At 48.8% G+C, this 27,276-nt stretch overlaps 1 protein-coding gene and 1 pseudogene across 4 annotated transcripts in view; both read left to right on the top strand.

The window, feature by feature from the left end:
* The window catches only part of SETD1B (SET domain containing 1B, histone lysine methyltransferase), a 402,280-nt gene that overhangs the window by 252,459 nt on the left and 122,545 nt on the right, over positions 1–27,276 (top strand). The window lies entirely within an intron of this gene.
* LOC147679429 (uncharacterized) lies at positions 8,287–10,005 on the top strand (annotated as a pseudogene).

Below are 27,276 nucleotides of genomic sequence, written 5' to 3'. Positions count from 1 at the left end.
TTCACCTGGAGCTATTATGGTCTGCTATACATCTTCGCAACTGCGGTCCTTACAAAAGGTATCGTGCGTTTGCTTTAAGGTGTTTCCAGGTCGCTATAGAGGCAAGAAGAGATGCCCGGGTTGTGGCTGGTCGCCAGGCAATGTTCCACGGACACTCCCTTATCGGGAGGTGGCCTCTGTGAAGCATCTTTGTATGCTGTTAAACACCAGGTCAGTGCGCAGTCACGCTCAGGAGCTCTTTGACCTCTTGACTACGAAAAAAACGGTGTGCCTGATGCTTACAGAGACCTGGCTTTGAGCTTCTTCCAACCCGGATATCGCTTCTGCGATCCCTCCAGAATATAGCATCTACAGGCAGGATAGACTGGAAGGAAGGGGCGGTGGTGTAGCACTCGTGGTGAAGAAATCTGTTGTATGTTCTATTATTCCCACTGAGGCTATCAAAGGGTCTGAATCCCTTGCCTTTTCATTATCATTGGCGCCGCATCAGTCCGTGAAAGGGCTGTTAGTGTACAGACCCCCTGGTCCAGCAGGTACTTTTTTCGAAGAGCTCCAGTCTGTTATGTCAACGTTGGCCATGAGAGCGGACCATTGCATTTTGGCTGGTGACCTCAATTTTCACATGGACGATGCTTTGGACCCAGACGTGATTAAACTATCCGACATCACGGCTCCCTTGGGCTTAGCCCTCTATCTCTTTGAACCAACGCATGACAAAGGCCATACTTTGGATCAGGTCTTTTCTACGTCCCCCATAGAGGTGACGGCACTCCTGCTGGTCCTGTGGACAGACCATCGGCTGGTCAACTTTTACATACTGGGCAATAAGAAACCCCTGAGCAGTGCCCCTAGACAGCTATGATCAGCGTCAAGGGCATATCATCGGGTGACTCCAGAAATGCTGTCACGGGCGCTGTGCGAACATCCTTGCCCTCTTACGGGGGTTTTGGATAGGGACTTGGAGTCCTTGCAGGCCTGGTTTGTGGACAGGTTGAATGATCTGGCCCCCTTGAGGGCCCCCCGTTCATTGCCTAAACGGGTTTCTGCTCCTTGGTTCACTGGAGCGCTGCTTGCCTCCCGCAGGCAGTGCAAGGTGGCGGAAAGGGCCTGGCGAGCTCGGTACGATCTAGCTGCCAGACTCGAATATAGAACCGTGGTCAAAGCCTATCACCGAGACATTCTCCTTGAGAAGAAGAGCTACTTTGCTAGGAGGATTGAGGATGCCTCTAATTCCTGCAAAGAGATCTTCACGATCGTTAGGGAATTTATTGCCCCACGGTCGAATGTGACCCAGACTGCCCCCACCGAGACGTGGGCATCGGATCTTGTATGCTTCTTCACCACAAAGATTAAGATGATTCAGGACTCCTTTCCACCGAGGCCGGCTGTTGCCTCCCCTTGTTCTGAGGCTGGTCCAGTTCCATTGGTTCCCCCAGGGCCAGTCCTGTCAGACTTTCCGCCTATTTAAACTGCTTCGTCACTGACAATTTTGGCCAATCTTAAATCTGGATCGCCGCTCGACCCATGCCCGGCCAAATTTCTGGCGAAGATGGCGGCAGTGGTAAATTCGCTGGTCAACCCCCTCCTGAATCTTTCTTTGAGCCAGGGTGTGGTCCCTCCGGCTTGGAAACAGGCTATGGTCATTCCCCTTATCAAGAAGCCTTGTCTGGACCCCGAGGTCTTGGCCAATTACAGACCTATCTCTCTCCTCCCTGCATTGGCTAAGACCCTGGAGATGCACGTGCATAATGTGCTTTCTAATTTTTTGGAATCACACGATCTGCTTCATTCCACTCAATCGGGCTTTCGTCCTAATCTCAGCACTGAGACGGCGTTGCTGGAGGTGTCTGAGGCCATCAAGGAGACGCTGGACTTGGGTGGCAGAGCCATGCTGATCATGCTCGACTTGTTGGCGCCTTCGACACCGTCCCCCATGAGGATTTGCTCGTCAGACTTCATGAGAACGGTCTGAGGGGGGCGGTGCTCAGCTGGTTTACATCTTTTCTGGCCGGCCGCCGACAAACGGTCTGGGCCTCCTCTAGCTCTGCTGAGATGCCGCCATTGGGAGTCGGAGTCCCGCAGGGCTCTGTATTGAGCCCGACTCTTTTTAACATCTTTGACCCCTCTGGCGGCTCTGGCCGAGTCCTTCGGGGCCCAGATCGTATCCTACGCAGATGACACACAGCTGCTCTTTACCTGTCGGAAAGGAGAGGATTTTGATGGAGAGAGTATCCGTGAGTGCCTTGGGGCCGTTTTTAAATGGCTCCAACTGAACAGCCTCAAGTGCAACTCAGATAAATCGGAGGTGCTCTTCTTCGGTTGTCAATCCGATCCGGACTGGCAGGTATGGTGGCCTGCTGACATGTCTCCTCTGGGGCGGTCGTCTCAGTCAGCTAAGAATTTGGGGATCAAAATTGACAATGGCCTGACTTTAAGATCTCAGATCCTTGCCCTCACTGGCACCTGCTTTGGTCTTCTCCGCATGCTTTGGAAGTTTTTCCCTTTGCTTTCTGAGGACCACAGGAGGACTACGGTACAGGCCTTGATCGGTTCAAGACTGGACTACTCCAACGTCCTATATCTTGGCCTGTCGGAATATCTCCTGCAACGGATGCAGGCGGTCCAGAACGCGGCAGCGCGTGCCATTTTTGGCCTGCATAGGCGAGTCAGTTTCTGGCTTGTTGCAGTCGCTCCATTGGCTGCCTATCCGACAGCGGATAGTTTTCAAAGCCTTAACTCTTGCCCACAAGGCCTTTTATGCCACAGGGGCTAAATACCTTCAGAAGAGGCTCATCTCCTATCGTCCTTCCCGATCTTTGAGGTCAGAGTCGATGCTCCTTGCCACTGTTCCTCGTGTGAGGAAGGCTCGTATGGGAGGTCGTTCCTTTATGCTCCGGGCCCCACCGCTTTGGAACTCCCTGCCCCTGACATTACGTAGCACCTCAAATCTGTTGGCTTTCAGGAAGGGCCTGAAAACTTGGCTTTTTGCTTCCTAGATTTCCGTATTCTGCTGACCCTGTTTCTTTTAATCTGTGTGTTGTGTTTGTCTTTTTCAGGTTGTCAATAAAGCGCCGGGACACTCTTTTGAGTAGCCGAGCGCTATAAAAGACACAAAATAACATAACATAACCTGAGATTCCGCAGACAGCTAAAAACATGGCTCTTTTAGATCTGCCTCTGCCCTGCCTGGGTTTCTGCTAGGAGTTTTCTCTGCAAGCGCTCTGAGACCTTCGGGTGATTTATGTGCTATACAAATGTAATAAATAAATACTTTGGAGTAAGACTTCAGTGAAATGCTTGCCCTGTCACTGCATCTTCCATATACAACCTCCTTCTTCGACAAACTCCCTCAGGCTTGTGATAACCTTTTTAGTTCAAAGCTTCCCAGATAGCACAGCACTCTGGTTGCAAAAGACTTATTGAGAACATGTTGATAGCTAATCTAGAAAGCAACTCCACCCATTGGGTTGGTGGGGCTTTTTGTTCTGTAACTCATATGTTCGAGCCATATGAGCTGCAGATTGTACACGTTTGCATAGATAGCCATCTGGTGTTGGGCTCAGATGTTTGCATGCTGTTTTTGTCTTCGAAGAAGTCTTGTAGTCACGAGGTTGGTGACTCCTCCTGTCGACAGTGCGCATGGGCTTCGGCTCCATCGTTAAGATTGTTTTTTTCCGCCATCGGGTTCGGATGTGACTTGCTGCGCTCCTGGTCGGTGTCTTTATCGAAGCCCCTTTCGACACGCAATCACAGCTATCCGACGGCATTGTCTCGATCGCGTTCCTTTCGACGTGCACCCTCAACGACAACTTTGGAAGAACTTCAACGCCTGTAAAGTTTGCGCGGGCAGTTGGGTCTTCCCCCGCCGGTAAAGACGGACATCGATGGAACCGACTCCTTTTAAAAAAATGTACCCAGTGAGGTGCTAAATTCCTACACTCAGATCTCCATCCTGTTTGTAATCTGTGCCTCTCTCCAGAACATTGAGAGGACGCCTGTGAGGCTTGTCAATCCTTCAAGTCCAACAAAACCATCCGGGATCGTCTAGCTCGACGCCACAAGATGTCCCGAGGCACAGGATCCATTCCGGACACCTTCCATCCAGATTCTGATTGCCTCCCGGAACCAGAACAGGAAGAACAAGTCCTGGACTCCGAAGCAGACCTCTCAGACGCCAAAGATGACATCACCCTGGCTCATAGGGACTTGAGTACCTAGACACCCGCCCTACCCAAGCCCGTAACAAAGGCCTCTGGGCTCATGTCTACATGCCCAGCAGGTCCGTCAGGCCCCGCGCGCCATACCGTCACCCCTCACCAAATAGCTGCATAAGGGCCGACATGGTTCTGCCAAAACAGGGAACAAACTCCCAGGGCTTTCATCAGGGCCTCTGTTCTAAATAATTTTTGCCACTGCATGTGCGTACTACATATAAATGAATAAAACAATATAAATATGTGAAAACATCAAACCATAAAGGATATATGTAACTATTCCTCCATGTCAATTGGTGTAATGTTCACCCATAATGACAGGGGATCAGACCTCACCTCACCTGGACCAAGCTCAGGATAGGGGAGGCCACGCTCTCTCCGTCGTTGCCTCAGACTAGACCTGAGTCTGGGGGAGGCCAGAAAATTACATTCTACTGAATAAAACATACACTCCACACAATACCACTCAGTGCCACATAATTATATGCTACATAATTACACTGCGCTCAACGCAACATACATTCCGAATACCACTCGGTGCCACATAATTACACACCACATAATTACACTCTACATAATTACACTCTACTGAATGCAACACACACTCCACACAATACCACATAATTATATGCTACATAATTACAATGCAACATACACTCCAAACAATAACACTCAGTGCCACATAATTAGACTCCCCACAATTACTCTACTGAATACAACATACACTCCTCATAACACCACTCAGTGCCACATAGTCAAATGCTACATAATTACATTGCGCTCAACGCAAAATACCCTCCAAATAGCACTCACTACCACATAGTTACACACCACTTAGTTACACACCACATAATTACACTGCACTCAATGCAACATACACTCCAAATACCAGTCAGTGTCACATAATTACACGCCACATAATTACCCTACACTCAATGCAACATACACTACAAATACCACTCTGTGCCACATATGTATATGCTACATATTTACACTGCGTCCAACGCAACATACACTCATAAAACCACTCAGTGCCTCATAATTACACACCACATAATTACACTATCTATCTATCACCCTCACTCTATCTATTGCCCTCACTCTATCTACCGCCCTCACTATACCACTCTATCACCCTCACTATACCACTCTACCGCCCTCACTATACCACTCTACCTCCCTAACTCTACAACTCTACCGCCCTTCCTCTACCACTCTACTGCCCTAACTCTACCACTCTACCGTTCTCACTCTACCGCCCTCACTGCACCCTGTAGCTACCAACATCCTCTTAATTTGACCACCTCTAAATTGTTATACTGTCCTTGAAACTGAGGGGGTGGGGGTGAGAGCAAGTAGTGGGTCACTTACTGATACCCAGGCCTGACATCCCTGTGACCAACTCATGGAGAGTGCCTTTTTGTATAAGTCTTTTTCTGTTTCTTTTTGTGGTACAATACAGCATTCAGCTTAATCAAGGGGATTCGCCTTTTACCCACTTGTTGTGCCTTTCTGCCCTCTGCATCACCACATCATCACTCAGCGCTACCCCAGCATCACCACATCATCACTCAGCGCTACCCCAGCATCACTCAGCACCACCACATTATCACTCAGCACCACCACATTATCACTCAGCGCCACCACATTATCACTCAGCGCCACCCCAGCATCACTCAGCGCCACCCCAGCATCACTCAGCGCCACCCCAGCATCACTCGGCGCCACCCCACCAACACATAAATAAAAGAATTGTCATTTACAAGACCAATAGCTCAAACTTTCCTAATGCGAGACCTATTGCATTGCAAATGCTTGTTCTAAAGCGTCTTAAAAAGTGGCTAAAGATTTCAGGATTTGAAATGCAGCAACTTACAATCTAAGAACCGGTTCAAGTTTATAGTTGATCATCCAGAGCTTCATAAGACTTGGCATACATTTTTCGGCAGGGACATGAAAATAGTAATTCCACTTCTCATAAATGCCCTGCAGCAAGCCTGATATCAATGCAAGACTGTTTAGAAGTATCTTATGTTCCATTGAATATGCAAAGCTACTAACATCCTTAAAGAACCTCTCTGAACCTGTGGGTCTTACTCACGCGTATGTATGTATGTATTTGAGCTTATATAGCGCACAGCTACCCACAAAGGGTTTCCCGGCGCTTGCTTAGGGAACCCGTCCTGGTATTCCCCTGTGAGATAACCCCGGCAGGGTATCCACAAGGTGAAAGCCAGGCATCCCGCCGCGAGGGGCCGTTGTGGAGATTAAGCAAGCTATTGCCCAGAGTCGCAGAGTGTGAACCCGTGAGTTGAGAAGGCACCTGAACATCCAAATCTTTTCCAAGATAGTATGTTAATAGATCCGCTAAGTCATGAGCTATAACGAAGCTCTCAATTGAAATTTCTTTATTGAAATCAGTTTGAAATCATTAGACCCTCTTTCTTGTTTAATAATGTTTTTTTACAGTATTGGGTCAGGGAGAGCTATAAGATGTATATACTTATCATTGTGCCTGAGTGAACAATACGAAGTATACATCTATGATTGTGCACCATCTTTGTGTGGCATGTGTAGGAAACTAGCTTTCTGTTGCAGTAGTCCCCCACACTTTTGCCTGGTATTTGATTCAAATTTGACTAGAGTGCACTGGGTTCCTGCTAACTAGGTCCCCAGTGCCAATGTTCTTTCCCCAAAATGAGGTAACTAGTCAATTGATCCCCCATTTGGCCAGACCTTTAGCATCTGTGTAAGTCCCTAGTAAATGGTACCCCTGGTACCTAGGGTATAGGTCCTAAAGAGGGTCCCTAGGATCTACGCTTCTCCAGTATTAGGGGTGTCTTTCATAGATTCACATGCCTGAATCATTCCCCGTCGTCGGAGTGGGAGTCCCGCGGTACATAAAAAAGCAATAATATGCCATAATATATATAGCAAATATCAGAAGTACCAAACCAGGAAGTAAAGTAGCACCAGCTACAGTAGAAAAAACCTTCACACTCGTGACTATCCTAGTCATTATGTGTTAGTCCAAACTGCAGCCAATCAGGCGACAATACCCACCAGAATGTTCTCCCCCAGAGGCTCAGGCTCTCAGATTTTCTACCGCACGTCGTGTGAAGGGAGTCTCCCTGAGCTCTGCTCAGTTTTCTTCAAGATTAGTTAGTTTCTTCATGTTTTTCAGATGTCTACTTCTAAATCCTTGTTCAGGGCCTGTGATTCTTGTGGGAAGCTTAGGCTATTCAAAGAAGATCCCCACAAAAAAATGTTATATTGCCTTTATCCTGACCATAAGGCAAGGGAATGCAAGATCTGCCGGACCTTCACCCCTAAGACCATCAAGGACAGAGAAGGACGACTGCTTTTGTGGCTTAACAGATTCAAGGACAAGGAGGACCCTTTGTCTGAGGTAGGAAGCATTGCCTCTGGTTCTTCACTAATTTCCATTAAGAGGAAGGCTGAAACTGAAGTTTCATCTCCAAGGGCGAAGGTGGCAAAGAAGGCCCAATCCTCTCTGGATTCTTCTGGGCCTAGTGTTTCAAAAAAGACTCTTCCACCTGTTAAGATGGATAGTACGCCCTCTAAGAAGTCTGGGAAATCTGCAGTTCCCAAGAAATCTTCACAGTCTGTGCCTCCTCAGTTGCCACCTTTGACAATTTCAACGTCAAAAAAGGATTGTGTTTCCTCTCATGTGGCCACGTCTACCACCTGCACGATGACTTTCTCCTCACCTAAGCCAGCTCTAGTAATGTCTTCGGCCTCATCGCCTACGCTGGTCCATGTGCAGATCAAGCCTATCTCGTCGTCGAATATAGTCCCGTCGACGATGGCTAATTTACCGACGACGAGCTCCTCGTCTACGAATCTAATGTCGACGGTTGGCTCCCCGTCGACGATGAACATTGTGCCGTCGACGATTCTCTCGCCGACTACGTTGCAGTCGACGATGAAATCCTCGTCGATGATGAAATCCATGTCGACAAAGCTACCGTCGACGACCTTGACGACGTCCTCGTCGACGAAGATATCATCTAAAAAGTCGCCGTCGACGAAGATAGATCAATCGTCGACGATGGTACAGTCGACAAAGCAAAAAATTCATCAGCAAAAAGCAGGTTCGTCGGCGACGGAGGTGATCCCATCGACCCCACCACTGTCAAGCTGCACTGCCTTACAAGTCTGGTCAGCACAGCCATCTGGGATACCGTTGCCATCACCTGCAACTACAGCTACGCTGTTAAAGAAACGGGCTACTAATGAGGCGATTCCTTCTACGCTGGTAGTGCCAGAGAAGCTTTTGGATTCTGATGAGGAAGGATCCTATGAGGATGAGAACTTTGGATCGGCCAGAAGTCCGTCTGACCTCCAAATTAAGCTTCAAGACGGTGATATGGAGGAAGATATGCAAGAAACGGAGCCCTTATCACATGAGGACAGGCCTGCTCTCGGCATGCAAATGCCTGAGGAATTGTTTCGCAATCTACAATACATGCTCAGCGACTACCATAGGCGTTTTCCACCTTCAGAGTCAGGTGACTCTCATGTATCTACGCCAAGACCTAAAACAGCGACGCCGCTTTCAAAGCAGGCACAGCCAGTTGTTTCTGTGACGTTGTAGGAAGGACGTCCAGCATTGTCTGCATCACAAGTCACAGCTCCTCAAACAGAGGATGAAGAGTACTCCGATAATGAGGAGCAGGAAGAAGGAGAATTAGACAATAGGTCAGAATCGTCGGAGTATGAGGATTACAATGCAAACACACCCTCTCCGGCAGAGCCTACAACATCAGAGTCACCTCCTGTGGACACTGCCTCATTCCACAAGATCATGGATAGAGCAACAAGGAGGTTCCTGATAACTATGGAGTCAAAACAAGAAGACTGCTTCTTGTATGACTTCAAGTTTTCGCCACAGAAACAGAGTTGGACCATTCCAATCATAGATTTCATATGGAAGGAAGGACTGAAGATCATGTCCAAACCAAATTCTTTGCCAGCAGTGCTCCCGAGAGTGGATAAAAAATATAGGGCGCCAAATTCATCTCCAGTGTGCCTCATTGGACAAGCGAAAGCAGACTCTGTGGTAGCGCAGGCAGCGCAAAAGAGATCTACTAACCCAACATCTCAGGTCTCTGTTCCGCCAGATAAAGACTGGAGACGTCTAGATTCAATCGGGAAAAAAGTTTCTACAATTGCAGCTACAACTATTAGAGCCGCTAACTCTCTAGCCATATTAGGGAGATACGATAGGCAGATGTGGTCGGACATCTCGCCGTATGTGGACAAACTTCCCGAGCCAGATCGGGCTGAAGCAAAGAAGATCCTTCAGGAAGGAGAGTGCGTCTCATCTGAGATGATTGATGCTGCAGTGGACGTTGCTGCCACAGGTTTTCGTCAGCTAGCGGGTGCAGCTGTTCTCAGGAGGCAAGGATGGTTGAAGGCAACATCCTTTCGACAGGAGGTCCAAACAAGGATTATAGATATGGCATATGATGGAGAGTATTTATTTGGAAAGCATGTAGACGATGCTCTGGAAGCCATCCAGAAGGATACTGAGACAGCACGTTCGCTGGGCACTTTACAATACAGGAAGTCTTCCTTTCGTGGAGCAAGAGGAAGAGGGAATTTCTCTAATAGAGGAGGCTATAACCAACAGCGCTCCTATACTTCCGCCCAGGGAAACCAAAGATACCAGCCATATCGTCAACAGACTTACGGACAGAGAAAAGGAAATTTTTCTCAGTCTCGAGGTGTGAGAAGTTGGCCTGATATGCAGTGCTCACTATTCTAGTGATCACTATGCATCAGTCCAAACGACCCTTATGGTGATTGGTTGTAAGTCAACCTTAGACCAGCTATCCTAGTAGCGTGGATACGAGCAGTCTTCGGGCTAAACTCTAGAGGGCGTGTTAAGCCAGCTGTTATACCATCACATACCCCTTGAACACCAAGTGAAAGGACACCACACAAGTGTTATGAAAATAAACAGTGTATTTATTTTAGATCACAACAGCCCTGTACTCTTTATGAGGACAGGGTACTAAGCACACGACAAAACTCTTAGGAAAATACTTCAAGTGCACAATCTACACAAATGCCCGAGGGCACGGAAAGGTAGTGTTCTCGGGCGGACCCAATAAGGTAAGTCGGAAGCGACAGTGACTCTGGACCCTTAGATAAGGAGGCTATGCGGGCACCGAAATGCCGGAGTTACCTAGCCCAGGGGCTGCGGCTCCATAAGTCTTGTACAGACGTCGGGAGTCTTTGCTGACGAACCAGGAGCCGGAAGGAAGGAGTTGCTGGCCGGCGACCAGTGGAGATAGTTCGTAGAGATCCAAGCCTGGATCAGAGATGGATGACACCTGAAAGCAGAGGGGACCAAGTTCGTAACTACTAGCCAGTAGTCAGAGGGCACCAGGAGGGCACCGGATGATCGTCACCTCGACTAGGTGAGTGGGCGTCGCTAGGCTCTGCAGTCTCACGGTCCAGGAGGCGTTGTCGGCGACCAGGATGGAGGGGCGAGTTGTCCCACGAAGGTTGATGCTGTCGGCGTCGCTGGGCCCAGGATTGGGGCAACAAGCCTTGGCAAATTCAGGGCCACGTGGTGGACCTAAAATGGCGTCTTGAGTGGACCAGGAGGGTCCGGGGTGCTCCTCTCTCAGAAGGGAGCAAAGGCCAGTCTGGAGCAACCAGACCAGCAGCGTTGTTGTCGGGCGTCGTCGAGAAGGCCACAAGCCAGCGGGCTAGTAGCCAGACAACGTGGTGAGCAGCACAGCAAAAGCAGAAGGGCCCCACGCAGATCGTGGAGATGCTGGGAGGCTGCACTTCGGTGCTGGAGCCGCTCAGGGTCGGGGCTTCTCGGACCCCAGAGCACTCACCAGAGGATCCCTCGGTGGTCGTGCTGGTTTAGAAATCGTGCAGGTTCTGATGATGGCCGGTCCCTCGAGGTCTCGTCGCACCCACGGATCTCAGCTGAGCTGACGATGTGGGTAGACGTCAGAGGTGCCAGGGAAGCCGGTTCTCGTCGAGCTGGGCAGTCGGATTCTTGAGGAAGGACGTGCAGCAAACCGCAGAGTTCTTAGATGGTGCCTGCGGATGCAGGGTGACTACTCCTAAGTCACAAGGGAGAAATCTTGAGAAGAAGTCTTGATTTCCTTTCGTAGAAAGTAGTTTCAGGATTCAAAGATGATCTAATTTGGAAGGGTCCCCGCTCCTGCCTTTATCCTAAAGAAAGGGGTGGGTACGCGACTAGGTCCTGCCCTAGGGGTGGGACCAGGAAGGGGGGTGGTTACACACCTCTCCCATGCCGGACTTTCCCCAGGCCAGGGGCTGGTGTGCCCCTGGAACTGGTTCTAGCCGGCAGATGCGTAGTGAGCACCGGGGTGCCACTCAGCATTCACCTTCCTGTAAAGCCCTGCCTACCCAGGATACACAAAACCCTGTCTGGGATGGTGCTAGCACCGCCCCTGACAGGAAACCCTTTTTCCAAGCTCTCCTCGCTGGAAAGACTCCCAGCAGCAGGAGGTCAGACTCGTGTCTGTGGTGGCAGCATCCATTTTGTGGAGCTGAGGCTTCAGTTAACTTTAACCGGGGTTCACAGTTACATACATGTCGTGTCCCTCTAGAAGGGTGGAATGCTAACCCTGTCGCCAGAATTGGCGAGGGGTTAGTATTCCAATTCGTATGACACCTTACTCGACATGTTTTGATAAAGCAATGCCAAAGATAGCATTTAACCGCGAGGATTATAATGCACTTAAGAGTATATGGTATGCGTTATCATGGAACAGCTATTAGGACTTGGTTCCGCAAGCTGCAAACGGGCTCAGCTCATGCCAGAGCACCATTTCACACGATTCCAAGCACTCTGCCTTCAGGATTGTCAAGGCCTGCCATAGGAGTGACTGATAGGAATCTGTGTGTCCATTTTGAGGGTTAGATATAGGTAGACTATATCTAAAGCAAAGGGTGAGTACACCACCCTGCCCCAGCTGTCGTGCAGCCAGTTGTGTCAGATTTAGATGGCCATCCACGGGTGGCATAATACATGCTTCTGCCCCTGGTAGGCCCTGGGTACACCTATGCCCTGAGTTACAGGGTCTGATAAGGTGGCCCAGTACCAATTGAAATGTACCTAGGGTACATGGAATCCATTTTAGAGAGAGAACAGTAGGCCTGGGGTCCTGATTGGCAGGGCCCCAGGTCAACTAAGTCGGAAAACCAGCAAAACACCAGGCAAAAAGTTGGGGCAACCATAGTCGGGTATCCACCTTCCTACACAACCCCCCCCCCCCCCCCCCCCCCCCCCCCAAACGAAAGGAGATCAGGCTATCCTTGACCAGGTAAGCCTATATTGCCTGAGTGGCCATATGAGGTGGTACATGGTTACCCCCTGTACCATGGTCCACTAAGCAACCCCTCACCCTAAGGGCATCTGAGGGTCTCCACCATAGGGAATCACTACCTGTGGTGTGCTTTGGCAAAGTAAAAGGCTGGTGTGGGAAAGGAGTACTGAAGTGAGACTCCACTACTGTTGGGCTCAGCTTCCTCCAATCACTATCCACCATATGTGCCTTTCTTTCCAGTACTGAGTTGCTATGAGCTCTCAGGGTCAACCTCTGGCTACCTAAAGCTGGAGGCTGAGTCCCTCTGTTTGGCTTACTGGAGGGACAGGTCAGGTTTGGGGTTTTTAGGCCCCAGGTTTGGCTGTGCCCAGCAGTGTCCAGCTGTGGGAGTTCCCTAACTAAGTTTAAGGGGGATCCCTCAGGAGTGTGTTTTATTTTCACTTGGCTAGGACTACTAGCTTCAGTGATCCTAATCTGCTGATTGGGGAGTTTTGGACAGGGGGCCCTTTGGGGTCCACCACTGGCCCCCCTGACCTCTACAGCCCTGGGCTGACTGAGGCAGGGTAGAGAGGTGCAGGCTACCTGCTCCAGACTGGGTCCCACCTGGGAAGGGTCCACTGCCATCAGGGGCTCTGCCAGGCTAGGCCTGACTACCTCTGGGGCAGTTCCTTCACCAGGGGTAGAGTCAGTTCCCTGAGGAGGCTGGCTCTCACCTAGTGTCTGGGAAGGGGAAGACTTTTCTTCCTCCTCAATGCTCTCAGTTTGGGTGGAGTGATCCATTGTTTCAGGCTTCACAACCCCACTATCGGTCTGAGTAGAGGCTGAGACCATTTCAACCTTGCCAACCTTTTCAGGAGGGCACTCAGTCTGTGTTTGGGCTGTGACTGTCACAGCCCTCCTATCCTGTTCAGGAAAGTCTGTCTGAGCCTGGGTAGTGGCTACCACTGCTCTTCCAACCTTTTCACGGAGGAATGGTGCTTGGACTGGGGCTGTAGCTATTACTGCCCCACTAACCTTTCTGGGTAGGCCTATCATCCTGGAGTGAGTTTCTTGCTCCACCTCAGCCCATGCTGAGAGTTCCAGGTCATTCCCCAGTAAGCAATAAGGAGCTGTTTGCCCAGATCAACACTATGATTCGAAAAGGAGCAATAGAAAGGGTACCTCATCATCAGAAAGTAAAAGGCTTCTACTCAAGATTTTTCCTTATTCGCAAGAAGTCGGGGGAAGGGCGACCCATCTCGACCTGCGTGCCCTCAACAAATTCCTCAAAAAACTGTCATTCAGGATGCTGACACTTCAAGAAATCCTCCATTTTCTTTCGGCGGGAGAGTATATGGCAACACTCGACCTTCAGGATGCATACTTCCATGTTCCAATTTTTCCCAGGCACCGGAAGTTTCTACCGTTCAGAGTGGCTGGCAGGGACTTCCAGTTCAAAGTTCTTTTTTTTGGACTGCGCTCAGCCCCCAGAGTGTTCACAAAGATACTGGCCCCGGTGGCAGCCCACCTTCGGTTGCAGTCAATACAGATATATCCATATCTAGACGATTGCCTTATCAAGGCCAGTTCTTTCAACATGAAAAAAACTCTGTCACTGATGCAAAGCCTGGGTTTCTCAGTGAATTTCGAGAAATCGCACCCAACGCCAGCAAGGAGAAAGACTTTCTTGGGAGCGACACTGGACACCAAGCTCTCCCAAGTATTTATCTCAAAGGAGAGACAGGAAAAGATACAGCGGCTGGCTGCTGCACTGTTGTTAAAAAGGTGCGTTTCAGTATGCATGTTCAAGTCCTTCATAGGGATGATTTCTTCCTGTATTCTTCTCACCCCCAGCTATCGTCTTCCGATGAGGCCCTTGCAAGAGGAGCTCAGTCGCCAGTGGATACAGGTGTCAGGATCCTTCGAGGACATCATACAAATAACACCACAAATGCGAGAAGCGATCCAATGGTGGAGTCAAGGTTGCAACATACAAGTGGGATGCTCTTTCCTCACGGAAGTGCCCAGGTTCATAGTGACGACAGACGCTTCAATGACAGGCTGGGGTGCACACCTCCAAGGCATGACGGTCAGCGGGAAATGGGACAAAATCCAAATGAAATGGAACATAAACAGGCTAGAATTGCATGCCATCTTTCTAGCCCTGAAGTCCTTTCAGGCGACCCTAGAAGGTGCCACAGTCTTGGTTCGGACAGACAACACGACCTGCATGCATTACCTAAACAAGCAGGGAGGCACAAGATCAGCCCGGCTGTCGCACCAGGCACAAGAGATTTGGAGTTGGGCCCTGACTCACAATATCCATCTGTCAGCTGTCCATGTCCCGGGAATCGCGAATGTGTTAGCGGACTCTCTCAGCAGATCCACAGGTTGCACTCACGAGTGGGAACTACATCAACCATCTCTAGACCGCATCTTTCAGACATGGGGGCATCCGGATCTGGACTTGTTTACGACGCATCAGAACCGGAAATGCCCATACTTTGCAAGCTGGGTTCCCCACAAGGACTAGTGCAGGGATGCCCTTTCGATGAGTTGGTATCAAATATTCGCTTACGCTTTTCCACCGATACCACTGATCCCGAAAGTCATCAAGAAGATGAAGCAACCATGCCGGTTGATACTGATTGCTCCACGATGGCCCCGGCAATACTGGTTCACCGAGCTGCTCCTTCTCTCGGAATGCAACCCTATCCAACTTCCTCGCATTCCGAATCTTCTCTCTACCCACAAGGGCAGGGTGTACCATCCGGACCCGAACTCGCTGAAATTGTCGGCTTGGCTCCTCAGCATATGGAATTTGCACATGGAATTTGCACAGGATTGCCAGGAGGTACTGGCGAAGGCCAGAGCTCCATCTACGATCAAGACCTACAAACTTAAGTGGAAGCGTTTCTGTGCATGGTGCCAGTCTAATGGTCTTCATCCCATTCATGCCAAGCCAGAGCAAATTCTACCCTTCTTTTTGCACTTGGCCAGATTGGGTTTGGCGCATTCTACTCTTAAGGTCTTCCTGGCTGCCATTTCCAGATTTCGTCAGGATGGATCAAATTCTTTGTTTTCCGTGTGGATTATACAGCAATTTTTCAAAGGATTGTTTCGTATGTTTCCGCCTGAGCGGAAACCTCCTCCTATATGGCATCTGAATGTTGTACTAACTCAGCTCATGTGTCACCCTTTCGAGCCGATCCATAAGGTGGACCTGAAATTTTTAACATGGAAAGTGTCATTGTTACTGGCTTGAACATCTGCTAGAAGAGTTAGCGATATTCAGGCATTCACATCTAGATCGCCTTTCATCCAATTTACCACTGACTCGGTAGTACTACGTACTAATCCAACGTACATGCCAAAAGTGCCTTTGGATTTTCATCTGAATGAGCCGGTTGTCCTCAAGACATTCTTTCCAACCCCACAGTCTCCGGCTGAACGAGCACTGCATTAGTTGGATATTAGGAGATGCCTCAAGTTTTACCGATCAAGAACCTCTGACATCCGCAAGACAGACCAGGTGTTCGTGGCTTATGGGCGGCAGCGCCAGGGCTGTGCAGTTTCAAAACAGACCATTGCTAGATGGGTCTCCTCTACAATTGGACTTTGTCATCAGCAGGCCGGTAGACCCTTACAGGCCTTGCCAAGAGCACATTCTACAAGGGCGGTTAGCTCTTCCACTGCCCTTTTTGCTGGTGTGCCTCTTCGACAGATCTGCAGAGCTGCTACGTGGTCTAGCAGGCATACCTTTACTAGACACTACTGTCTAGATTCAGCAGACGACGCAGATGCTTCGGTTGGAAGAGCCGTGCTGCGCAATCTTTTCAAATAAGGTGAGCCTCTGTTTCCACCTCCTCCTCTATGCTCTTTAGACGTTATTTCAGATGTTGATGATTATTGTTATACATGTATACTGTATATATATATTTGATACTCTGACGTCTACGAGCGTTATGCTAGGAGTACTGCTTACTATTCTGATTCAGGCATGTGAATCTATGAAAGACACCCCTAATACTGGAGAAGAACAATAGTTACTTACCTGTAAACAGGTGGTTCTCCAGTATTGGTGTCTTTCATAGATTCACATGCAACCCGCCCGCCTCCCCCCAGAGACTCACTCAGGCATTATGGGGTTTCACTCCTGTGCGAGAAAATCTGAGAGCCTGAGCCTCTGGGGAGAACATTCTGGTGGGTACTGTCGCCTGATTGGCTGCAGTTTGGACTAACACATAATAACTAGGATAGTCACGAGTGTGAAGGTTTTTTCTACTGTAGCTGGTGCTACTTTACTTCCTGGTTTGGTACTTCTGATATTTGCTATATATATTATGGCATATTATTGCTTTTTTATGTACCGTGGGACTCCCACTCCGACGACGGGGAATGATTCAGGCATGTGAATCTATGAAAGACACCAATACTGGAGAACCACCTGTTTACAGGTAAGTAACTATTGTTCATATCTTGTGCCACTCTAAGGGACCCAGCTCCAAACTCATACAGACTGCCACTGCAGGCTGCATGACAAGGTGCTCTAAAAAGTGAAAACGTGACCTGGTACATGCCCTGTGTACCATGTCCCCTAAACCTGCTTGTAGTATTTGTAAGTCACCCTTACAACCCTAAGGCAGAGTGCATTATATTTCATGTGACAGGTACATATCTGCATGAGCAGATATGCACCTGTGCTGGCCAGTTCAATTACTGACAGTACAAGTGAACAGGGGAGCCATCTTAAGGTACATATTGGGCACTTTCCCAGCTACATAAATGCTTCACTGAAACCCATGGTGTTTGGTATCAAACAGCTCGTATTAATAAACCCACACTTCTAGTGATGGATGTATTAATACATGCACCCAGAGAGTACCTTAGAGGTACCCCAGAAAACCTATCGACCTCTAGAGCATTGGCTGACTGGTCCTGTCCAGCCTGCCACCACACACATATCTCTGACCCACCTGGAGGTGAGAGCCCACTCTCTCCGAGTTTGGAAACCATGGCTGCTCTAGCAGGAAGTGTTTATCACCTCCTCCAAGCAGGATGACTAGTAATCTGCATATCCAGGTGGCAGGCTCCTAAGGCCTCCACCACCTTCAATATGCGACCATGGCTCCCCCTGGACAGGGAAAATGCCACCCCCTGCCTAGGGCCCATTTGGCACTGGGGCAGGTGGTAAAATTAGCTAGTCAGGAGATGCATTCACTTTCAGGCTGGTACCACTCCTAATGTAGGCTAGCTGAAATGAACAAAACCGGGAACATTCCATACCTTGGTTTTTAGTGGAATTAAGTCCTTTGGGTCAAGGCTATGCACCCTTCCCACACTCATTGGTCATATAGAGGGTGTAGTCACCCTAAAGTAGGTAGCCCATTAGCTACTACCTGCCACTCCCTGTAACACCCCTAAATACATACAGTATTTTGGTGCCACCCCTTATGCCAGGACTTGAGATTCAACAGACACAATGAAGGGGCTGGACAAAGAAGATTGCTGACATGAGAACCCAGGAGCAACATCTGACTACCTGCTGCACCCAACCCTTGTAGAAAAGCTGACTCATCCTGCCCCTGTTCAAACTGCAGGAAACCCAAATGGCTAACATATTGCCAGATGACACCCTTGTAGAAGAGGAGCTACTTCTCTGCAACTGCAGGCATCAAAGAAGCAAGGTCCAATTCACAGCCCTGCCCCTTATTGGGACTACCAGTGCAGCAGCCACCCAGTAAGAGGTCGCCATGCTCCCACGGGTCCAATCCATCTCCAAGTGTGGGGATGCCAGGACTGATTGGAGTTGCACAGCACCAATACCCGGTGTACCAGACCCCTCGCAGCAACCAAGGCTTGTTGTGTTCAGCCCGGACACTAAGTTTAACTTTTTCAGGGACAAAGAGACTCACACGAGAGTGGCCCAGCTGTCCTCTTTGACTCTTTCTGCAAGAGCGAAAGTGTAGGAAGGTGACACTTTTGCTTAGTCACCTCCTAACATTTTGCCAGATACATGATTTCAATTTGACTGAATGTGCCCTGGGTCCCTGCCAATCAGGTTCGCAGGGCCTGGGTTCTTTCCCCAAACTGTACCTTTGTCTCCCTAATTGGCACACCTCTGGGCCACATGTAAGTGCCTTGTAAAAGGTACCCCTGGTACCAAGGGACTCATGACCAGAGCGGGCCTTCAGCATGTATTATGCCAACCTCCGAGACCTCTCACCTTAACACCCATATACTGCCATTGCGGGCTGTGTGTTTTGGTGGAGACAAAACTGAAGAGTCGACATGGCACACATCCCTGTGTGCCATGCCCACCAACACTGCCTGTGGCATGGGTAAGTCACCCTTCTAGCAAACCTTGTAGCCCTAAAGGAAGGGTAAACCACATCACAGGTGAGGGCAGAGCTGCATAAGTAACATGCCCCTACAGTGTATGTGCCATTTACAGATATTGTAAGTGCAGGGAAGCCATTTTGAGTGCATGAGCTGTTGGTTTTTTTATCACAAACTCCTCAGCTCCATGATGGCTTTACTGAAGACTGAGAAATTTGGTACCAAACTTCTCAGCACATTAAACCCACACTGATGCTATTGTTGGGTTTAATGTAAATTGCACTCAGGGGGCATCTTAGAGATGCCCCCTGAATAACGACCAACCATCGTGTGATTCCTGACTGCCAACCTGGCATCTGCCACCACCAGACAAGTTTCTTAACCCCTAGGTAGAGAGCCCTCCACTCTCTGGGTCCTGAAACAAAGCACATCCTGGGCAGAGGAGTCATGCCTCCTCCCCCCAGGAGAGACAGGGTCCACAAAGGAGACGCTTCAAAGGCTTGCTGCCTTTTTTAGCAACCCCCAGCCTCTGCTGCTATCCGCACTTTGGGTGGAAGAATCGGCAGGAAAACCTAGGAAGCACAGGAGGTGTGCCAACCTTTTACAACCCCACCCCTCAGGTGGAGGAGGCGAAGTGAAGCACACATCTCAGTCCCTTCCATTTTGAAGATGGGGCAATCCCCCAGTCAAGACGAGGCAAGTACCCCTTCCCCCTGGAGGGTAGCATAAGGAGGGGTGTAGACACCCTAGGGAAAGGACCCATTGGTCCCGACCTGCACACCCCTGTAACACCCATAAATCTAATATTTAGAGGCACCCCTGAACCTTGCTCCTTCGATTCGAGGACTTAAGAATGAGGGCCAAAGAGTCGGGCAGCATTGGAGAAGAGGACAACGACTGACTTGGCCCCAGTCCTACCTGCCTGTCTCCTCCAGTGTCCCTGCTTCAAGAAACCGGCTTGGCCCACAACCAGAAACCTCAAGAACAACTGAGGACTTGTGCTGTCTTTGAGAAAGACTCCTGTCTCCAGTGGATACTGGATTTGTCCAGCAAAGAAACCAACAGGCAGAGCCACGACCCTGCACCACTCTGCACCAGACGCCCACTGCCCGAGTTTGAGTGACTCACCTATCATGTGAAGTCTCCCTGGCGGTACGGAACTCATCTGCATCAGTAGCTGACCTCTCCAGCAGCTCCCACCCCACCTCGATGCCTGCAGCTTCTGATCGAAGGCCCCACCCGACGAAACCTGCTGAGAAAACCTGACACCAAAATGCACCCCTGCATCCTCCACCCCTGACTTTAGGGCGCCCAGCTGACGGAGCTCAGGTATCCTCCAGCTATCCAACTTACCTGCCCAGCCATGGGTCGCCTTTGTCCAGCCTCCTGGTCCAAGCCTGCAGCCTCTTTCCGAAATGGACGACCTTCTTTGGAAAGCATTGGGCACCGACTCTGATTTGCACCCTGCACCCAGCCGCCCCAGTGCCGCTGGTGGTGTAGCTTTGGTGCTGCTTTGTGTCTGCCCCCCCGATGCTCCGCTCAACGCCTGGGGCCCTTGCCCTAAGACCACGGGTACCTACTTTCAAACCTTGACTCATCGAGGTACCCCTGTGCTCCATTTGATAACATTAGGCCCTCACCCGGCCGCCCCAGTGCCGCTGGTGGTGTAGTACCTACCTGACCTTGAAACTTGCCCCGTGGTGTCCTAAACTCCTGAAGCCTGGGGAAGTAAGTTGAAAAGCTGAGCCTACCCTTTGGTTTGCCTGGACTGCCAGTTGCCGCCGGCAGCCTCTTTGTGTAGGCCCCCTCAACCGCTAGTTTCTCCTGCTGCACAAACCTGAAGTCTAAAAAGCACCACTGCACCTGAGCCCCACAGCCCGAGGGGAAGTGGACCAACTGTGTACCTACGTGCCTGAGCATCTCAAGGATTGAACCCCCCGTGGGTTCACCTGGACTGTCCCCCTAGTCCCAGCTTGAAGCTTCTTTCAACCAGACATTCCCCATTGAAGTGAAGAGGGCACCAGACACTGAAACACACCGCTGCACCCTGCCCCCAGGTGACCTGTTGTTTTTGGCTTAGACCCTTCCGCATTCTCACCTTTAGTCCATGAGAAGGGCCCAATAACTCGCTGACAAGTGCCCAAATGCAGTATGTTTTCCACCATAGAATAACATTACCGCTCCAGAAATTGCATTGTGAACATTTGAAACCTGTAAAAATTCATATCTTAAATAGTATTTACCTGATTTTGATTATCTTGATATCTAAATTCATATACAATCTATATTCCATGTATAAATTCTCAGTGAATATTTTTTTCTTCGATAACTTACTGGTTTATGTGGACGTTTAGATTTTACTGTGTGGTCTTTTAATACCAGGGATGGTTCCAGGTTTGGTAAAACAGACGATAAGAGCTTTTGCGCTTTTAGTTTGGCTGTAGCCCACCTGCCTCTTGTGCGGTACTGATTTGGTATAGATGATTAAGTTGTTACACTACTCTGTATAGAATGAAGGAGGTGGAGAAGATCTCTGCTTTTTGTAGGCTGTGATGATACATTTCCAAGTTCTTCCAAAGACTTCCACTTGCCTTGCCACTTTTAATAAAGTAAAAATGTGACTTTTGGCTGCAGTAACAAAACATTACTTGGTGTAGTGAGCCTCTTAGTAGTTGGGTGGGCAAGGGTGGAATGGTCACGTCTGTAAAACTGTGTTGATGGCATGTGTGGCTGTAGATGCACATGCTATGCATACTCCTGCCATCTAGTGTTGGGCTCAGACGTGTACAGCTTGTTTTTGCAGTTACATAGCTTAACCTCCTGGTTGAGTGCATGGCTATTCTCAAGGACTCAAGCAAACCCACCAATAGAGTCAGCTAAGCTGTCAGTTGGCAATGGTTCCTGCAGTACTGTTTCGCTACACATGGTGTTCCTTTCGCAATGTCAGTACAGTACACTGCCTGATACTTCCTTCATCTGCTGAAAGCCGGTCTTAATTACCCCCCCATTGTGTTACATTTGACCAGGGCCTCTGGAATTATGTGGCAGATGAGGCCCAAATTATGCAGCAGTGTTTCAGTAAATTATGCGGCAAGAAAAGTGATATTAGGAGACATTATGCAGCACATTTTGAGGTAATATTACTTCATTATTTTGTCATTTTTAAATTTGTTATGACTGTTGGGCATTAGTTGCACCTCCTTAGTACCAGTCTGATACCCAAATACTGCAGTAAGCTACAGAAAGATGACCAGTCAACCTTTGCAAAGGGCCTTCCACAGCACGGCTACACATGTCACTGCCTTTATGGTAACATTTGAACTGTTTAAGCAAGATACAATTTTATTTGTTAAAATCTACAGATTATGCAGCAGAAGATGGATTATATGAGAAATGTGGCAAATGTATAATGATGCAGAAATCAATTCGGCTGCACAATCTCATATTTCCAGGGGCCCCTGATGCGCCACCTGTTTACAGAATAGGTGACATAATACACTACTTTCATTTCTAGCCATTAAGGCTCTCAAAGAAGGCCTCAAACAGACCATTCCACCCTGTAAGCCTCCCACTCCAGAGTGGACATTCAGCATATTTCCCATCGCTTCACTCTTGCTCACTTTAATCCCTTTCTTGGAAGGTGGCTTCCCTCGTAGCCATAACTTCCCCCAGGTAGGCTAGTGGAACTCGCACTCTTAACTTGGAAGAACTTATCTTTCAGGGCTATGATGTTAGTTGTGTTTAGAACTAAATCTTAATGTCATCTTCAAGTGGTCTCGAAGTTTCGTTCCAATGAATCCCTTCTGTCAAAAGCATCTGCCTTTTTTTGCCCAACTCCAAACCATATAAAGTATGCCTTTTTCCAGTGCATTTATTGCACACTGGGTTTCCAAGCGTGTGCAGATCTGCTTATCATGTATTGTCTGCAACATTCTCAGGCTGCACTACCACTTTAGGGAGGACTGTTTTACAGTCTATACACAGCATGTGTAGCTGCAGCCTCACATGTCACAAATAGAAAATGGTACCCTGTAAGCTTCTGTTTGTGGCATTTGGTTCTGTAGATTAACATGCGCCCACTATCCTCCCCTGTTGCCTTTGTATGTTGCAGACATTTTCCTTACTAACATTACCTTTCAATTTCTTTGCACTGTCATCTCTGCTATATCGCTTTGCTCCATCGATAGTCTCACCCTGTATGTGTAAAAAACAGTCTAACAATGGATTAGATGCTTATGTGCATTACCAGCAATAGGCAGTCACCAGATCCTGTGACTCGAAAATATTACTATGAAGGAAAACAACTGTACATGTTGGATACTAACATTGGATAACAGGATTATGCACAGCATGTGAATCTCCAGCTCTACATGCTACGAACACAGGGCAAGTAACATTTTCTTTTTTAATATTCTTGTGTTGAGAAAACTGTTTTCCCTGTAAAATAAACAAGCCTTAGAGATTCCTCAGTTAATCTTTTTGTTAAGCAGAACTTCTTGTTCGAGGCATATGAGCTGCAGATTACACACTGTGCATAGATCGCCACCTAGTGTTGGTCCCGGATGTTTGCAGCTTGTGTTTGTACTGAAAAGTTCTTTGGAAGTCACGAGATAGGTGACTCCTCCTTTGGACCACAATGCGCATGGGCATCGGCTCCATCCTCAGATTGTTTTTTTCCGCCATCGGGCTCAGATGTGTTTCCTGCTCTCCGGTTTGGAACCAAATTTCCTTCGGCGCGCAATCTTCACCCAGTACGATGGTATTGTTTCGATCACGCTCCACATCGACGTGATTCTTCACTACTTCGAAGTCTTCAATTCCGGTCGTCGACGAAGGCCTTCGGGCCTACATAGGCCTTACTCTCTGGCTCATGGAAAGGACGCCATTCAAGAAGTGTCCTCGATGTGGGTCGAAGTTTCCCCACACAGATCTACATGAGGTGTGCAACCTTTGCCTCTCACCTGAGCAGGAGGCCAAAGACTGTTCCGCTAGTGCCTCTTTCTGCTCCAAAAAAGACGATTCAGGACCGACTAACTCGAAGAACAATGGCTCGCTTGTCAGCTTCGATTCCCGACGACATCTTTGAAGAGGGTGTCGATGTGCCAGAACACCAGCACGCCGAACAAAAGTGCCACCTCCAATGATGCCGAAGACTCAGACATCGAGGACATCACTCCAGCTCAACGGCTCGTAAGGCTTCGGTCACACCCTCGCCTTCGGGCCCGGGTGCACACCGAGAGAATGCTTCCCACGCCCCGCCTTCGGGCCCGGCAAAGAAGCCCACTAAGCCTTCAGGTGGCTCAGGCTCGAGTCTGCCTATTTTCGGTGCCGATCCCATACCGACACCGAAGAAGCCATCTTCCTCAACCATGCCGACCGCTGCTCCGACACTTAAGCACTCGGCGCTGAAGACTGGCAGCGGCTCATCGATGCCAAAACCGCACTCGGAGCAGAGTAAAAAACCGCCTAAAGGTCTCGACTCGCACGCTTCGGAGCCGAAAAAACACCAGGAACCGAAAAAGCACATTCCGGTAAAAGACATTTCAAAAGGTCACACTAATAAGCCAAAAGACCTTAGACCAGCTACCGACTCGGTGCCGAAGAAACCCCTGGAACCGAAAACTTCGACGCCGAAGGGTCTGCCCCACACAGAAGAACTTTTTACAATAGATCCTACTCAAAAAAACTCTTGCAAAGGATCCTAAGACTGGCCAACTAGCTCTTAGCTCCAAGAAGAGACCACTAGAGGCGCCTGCACCTCCTCCTCCCCCAAAGAAAAGCAACATTGCAACCTCTCCATTAAGGGTCCCTTCTCCACCACCACCCACATACTATTCCTCCTCCTAGACCTCATCCACCACATCATTCCCCTACACCATCCACTAATCCAGATGATGATATAGATACAGACTCAGATGACACAGGTGGGAGTGCACATGACCCAGCAGGGACCAATAGTCCCCCTTAGTCACCTAATCCATGGGATGATTATAACACCCCTGATGTGCCTTACAAGATGATGTATATCCTTCCAGACCTTCCCCACCAGAGGACACAATAGGTTTTAACCTACTAGTCCAAAAAGCTGCCCAGTACCATGGGGTTGACTTGCACACCGATACTGTGGCGGAAGATTTCCTATTAGGCACTTTTGGTAATACACAAAGGTCTACTGCCATTTTGCAAATGCTTATAGGTGTCGTCAAGCACGCAACAGAGGTTTTTAAAGATCCTGTCAGGGCTTGGGTCCTCAACCCTCGCATTGAGAAAAAAATACAAAGCTGCCCCTACAGATCCAGTTTACATTAGAGGTCCAGCACCACTAGATTCTTTAGTAGTATCTAATGCACATAAATGTGCTAATTCACAAACATCAGGTGAGGCCTCACCACCAGATAAAGAATCTATTTCCTTGACACCTCCGGTAAATGAACAACGTCACAGGTAGATAACATTTGGGGCATTGCCAATACCCAAGCGCTGTTGGCATGATATGACAGGGCACATTATGATGAACTGGAGTCCATAATGCAGCATCTACCAGACAAGTATAAAAATAGGGCCATTGAACTCATACAAGAAGGTAAAAATATTACAATGCTTCCATTCGTTGTGCCCTAGATGCTACAGATACTGCCTCAAGGGCAATCAATTCCAGTACCCTTTTGCGTAGACATGCCTAGCTATGTATTTCAGGTTTTAAACCTGAGGTACAAAATTCCATCCTTAATCAGCCATTTGATGAGACACATTTATTTGGCCCTAATGTCGATGTGTCTTTAGAAAAAATGAAAAAAGACACCGACACAGCAGAATCTATGGGAGCCTTGCAACAGCAAGCTCCCAGGCGTTCTTTTTGTCGCTCATCATATAGAGGCAACACAAGAGGCTACTCCTCAGACAGCCCCTCCACTTCCTACAAAACCCCTAGCCAATCTACATTCACTAGGGGCTACCAAAGAGGGGGTTACAGGGGTAACAAAGACAGAGGCAAAACCAACAACTCCCGCTCTGCCTCCACCCCTACCCAATGACTTTCCTCCTCTTCCCCCCCAACATTCCACTCCTGTGGGGGGAAGACTGCAACAATTTTTTCCTGCCTGGAACAATATCACATCAGACAGGTGGGTGTGACAAATTATTCAGTCAGGTTACGGTCTAGAACTAACATCTCCCCTCCCCCCCCCCCCCCCCCCCCCCCAAACATACAACCCAAATAGCGTCCAATGTCACAAGAACATCTATCACTGTTAAAGCAAGAAGTAGTATCCCTGCTATAAAAAAAGTGCAATAGAACCAGTTCCTCTGCACCAACATAACAAGGGGGTTTACTCCCTATACTTTCTTATCCCAAAGAAGGACAGCTCTCTAAGGCCTATTCTAGACCTCAGACCGCTAAACATATACATATAGTCAGACCACTTTCACATGGGCACACTCCAACAAGTCCTTCCTCTCCTGTTACAAAACAACTTCCTTGCTACTCTAGATCTCAAGGACGCATACTTCCACATTCCCATTCACAAAGCTCACAGGAAGTCACAACAGCACCAAGAGTATTCACCAAGTGTCAATCAGTAGTGGCAGCACATTTACGAAGACAGCACATCCACGTCTTCCCGTACCTCGACGACTGACTCATGAAAGCCAGCTCCTACAACCAGTGTGTGAAACACACTCGCACCACGATTCAACTGCTGCACAATTTGGGGTTCACAATAAACCACACCAAGTCTCATCTGCAACCATCCAAAGTACAGCAATACCTCGGTGCCACAATAAACACCTCAACAGCGCTAGCTTATCCCACTCCAGCAAGGATAGCCAGCATGCAAACTCTTCTCACAAAGTTTCAGCCACAACACTCCCTTCCAGCACGAGTGTTCATGCAGCTTATAGGGATGATGGTCTTACATTTTCATAGTCCCCAATGCAAGACTTCAAATGTGTCCCCTACAAGAGTGTTTAGCACGTCAATGGAACCAGGCTCAAGGTCAATTAACAGACCTAGTGTTGGTAGACGGTCGGACTCATCGCTCTCTGCAGTGGTGGACACCAAAAACCTTTCCAAAGGGCGTCTGTTCCTAGAGCCAGTTTCCCAAATAGTCTTGACAGCGGACGCATCGCTCTCAGGCTGGGGAGCTAACCTACTGCAACACACCATGCAAGGCAGGTGGACACCACAACAAAAGTTACTCCATATCAACCACCTGTAGTTACTAGCTATATTCCTAGCACTGAAAGCTTTCCAAAAGCAAGTATCAAACAAAGCTGTGTTAGTCCGCACAGACAACATGACAGCCATCTATTACATACAAAAACATGGCGGAACACACTCCCTAGAACTCTCAACTAGCTCAGGACATATGGCGGTGGGCTATACCTCAAAACATATTCCT

This window comes from Lissotriton vulgaris, chromosome 11 (genome assembly GCF_964263255.1).
Source record: "Lissotriton vulgaris chromosome 11, aLisVul1.2, whole genome shotgun sequence".
NCBI classification, from domain to species: domain Eukaryota; kingdom Metazoa; phylum Chordata; class Amphibia; order Caudata; family Salamandridae; genus Lissotriton; species Lissotriton vulgaris.
This window is presented reverse-complemented; position numbering and strand designations above follow the sequence as displayed.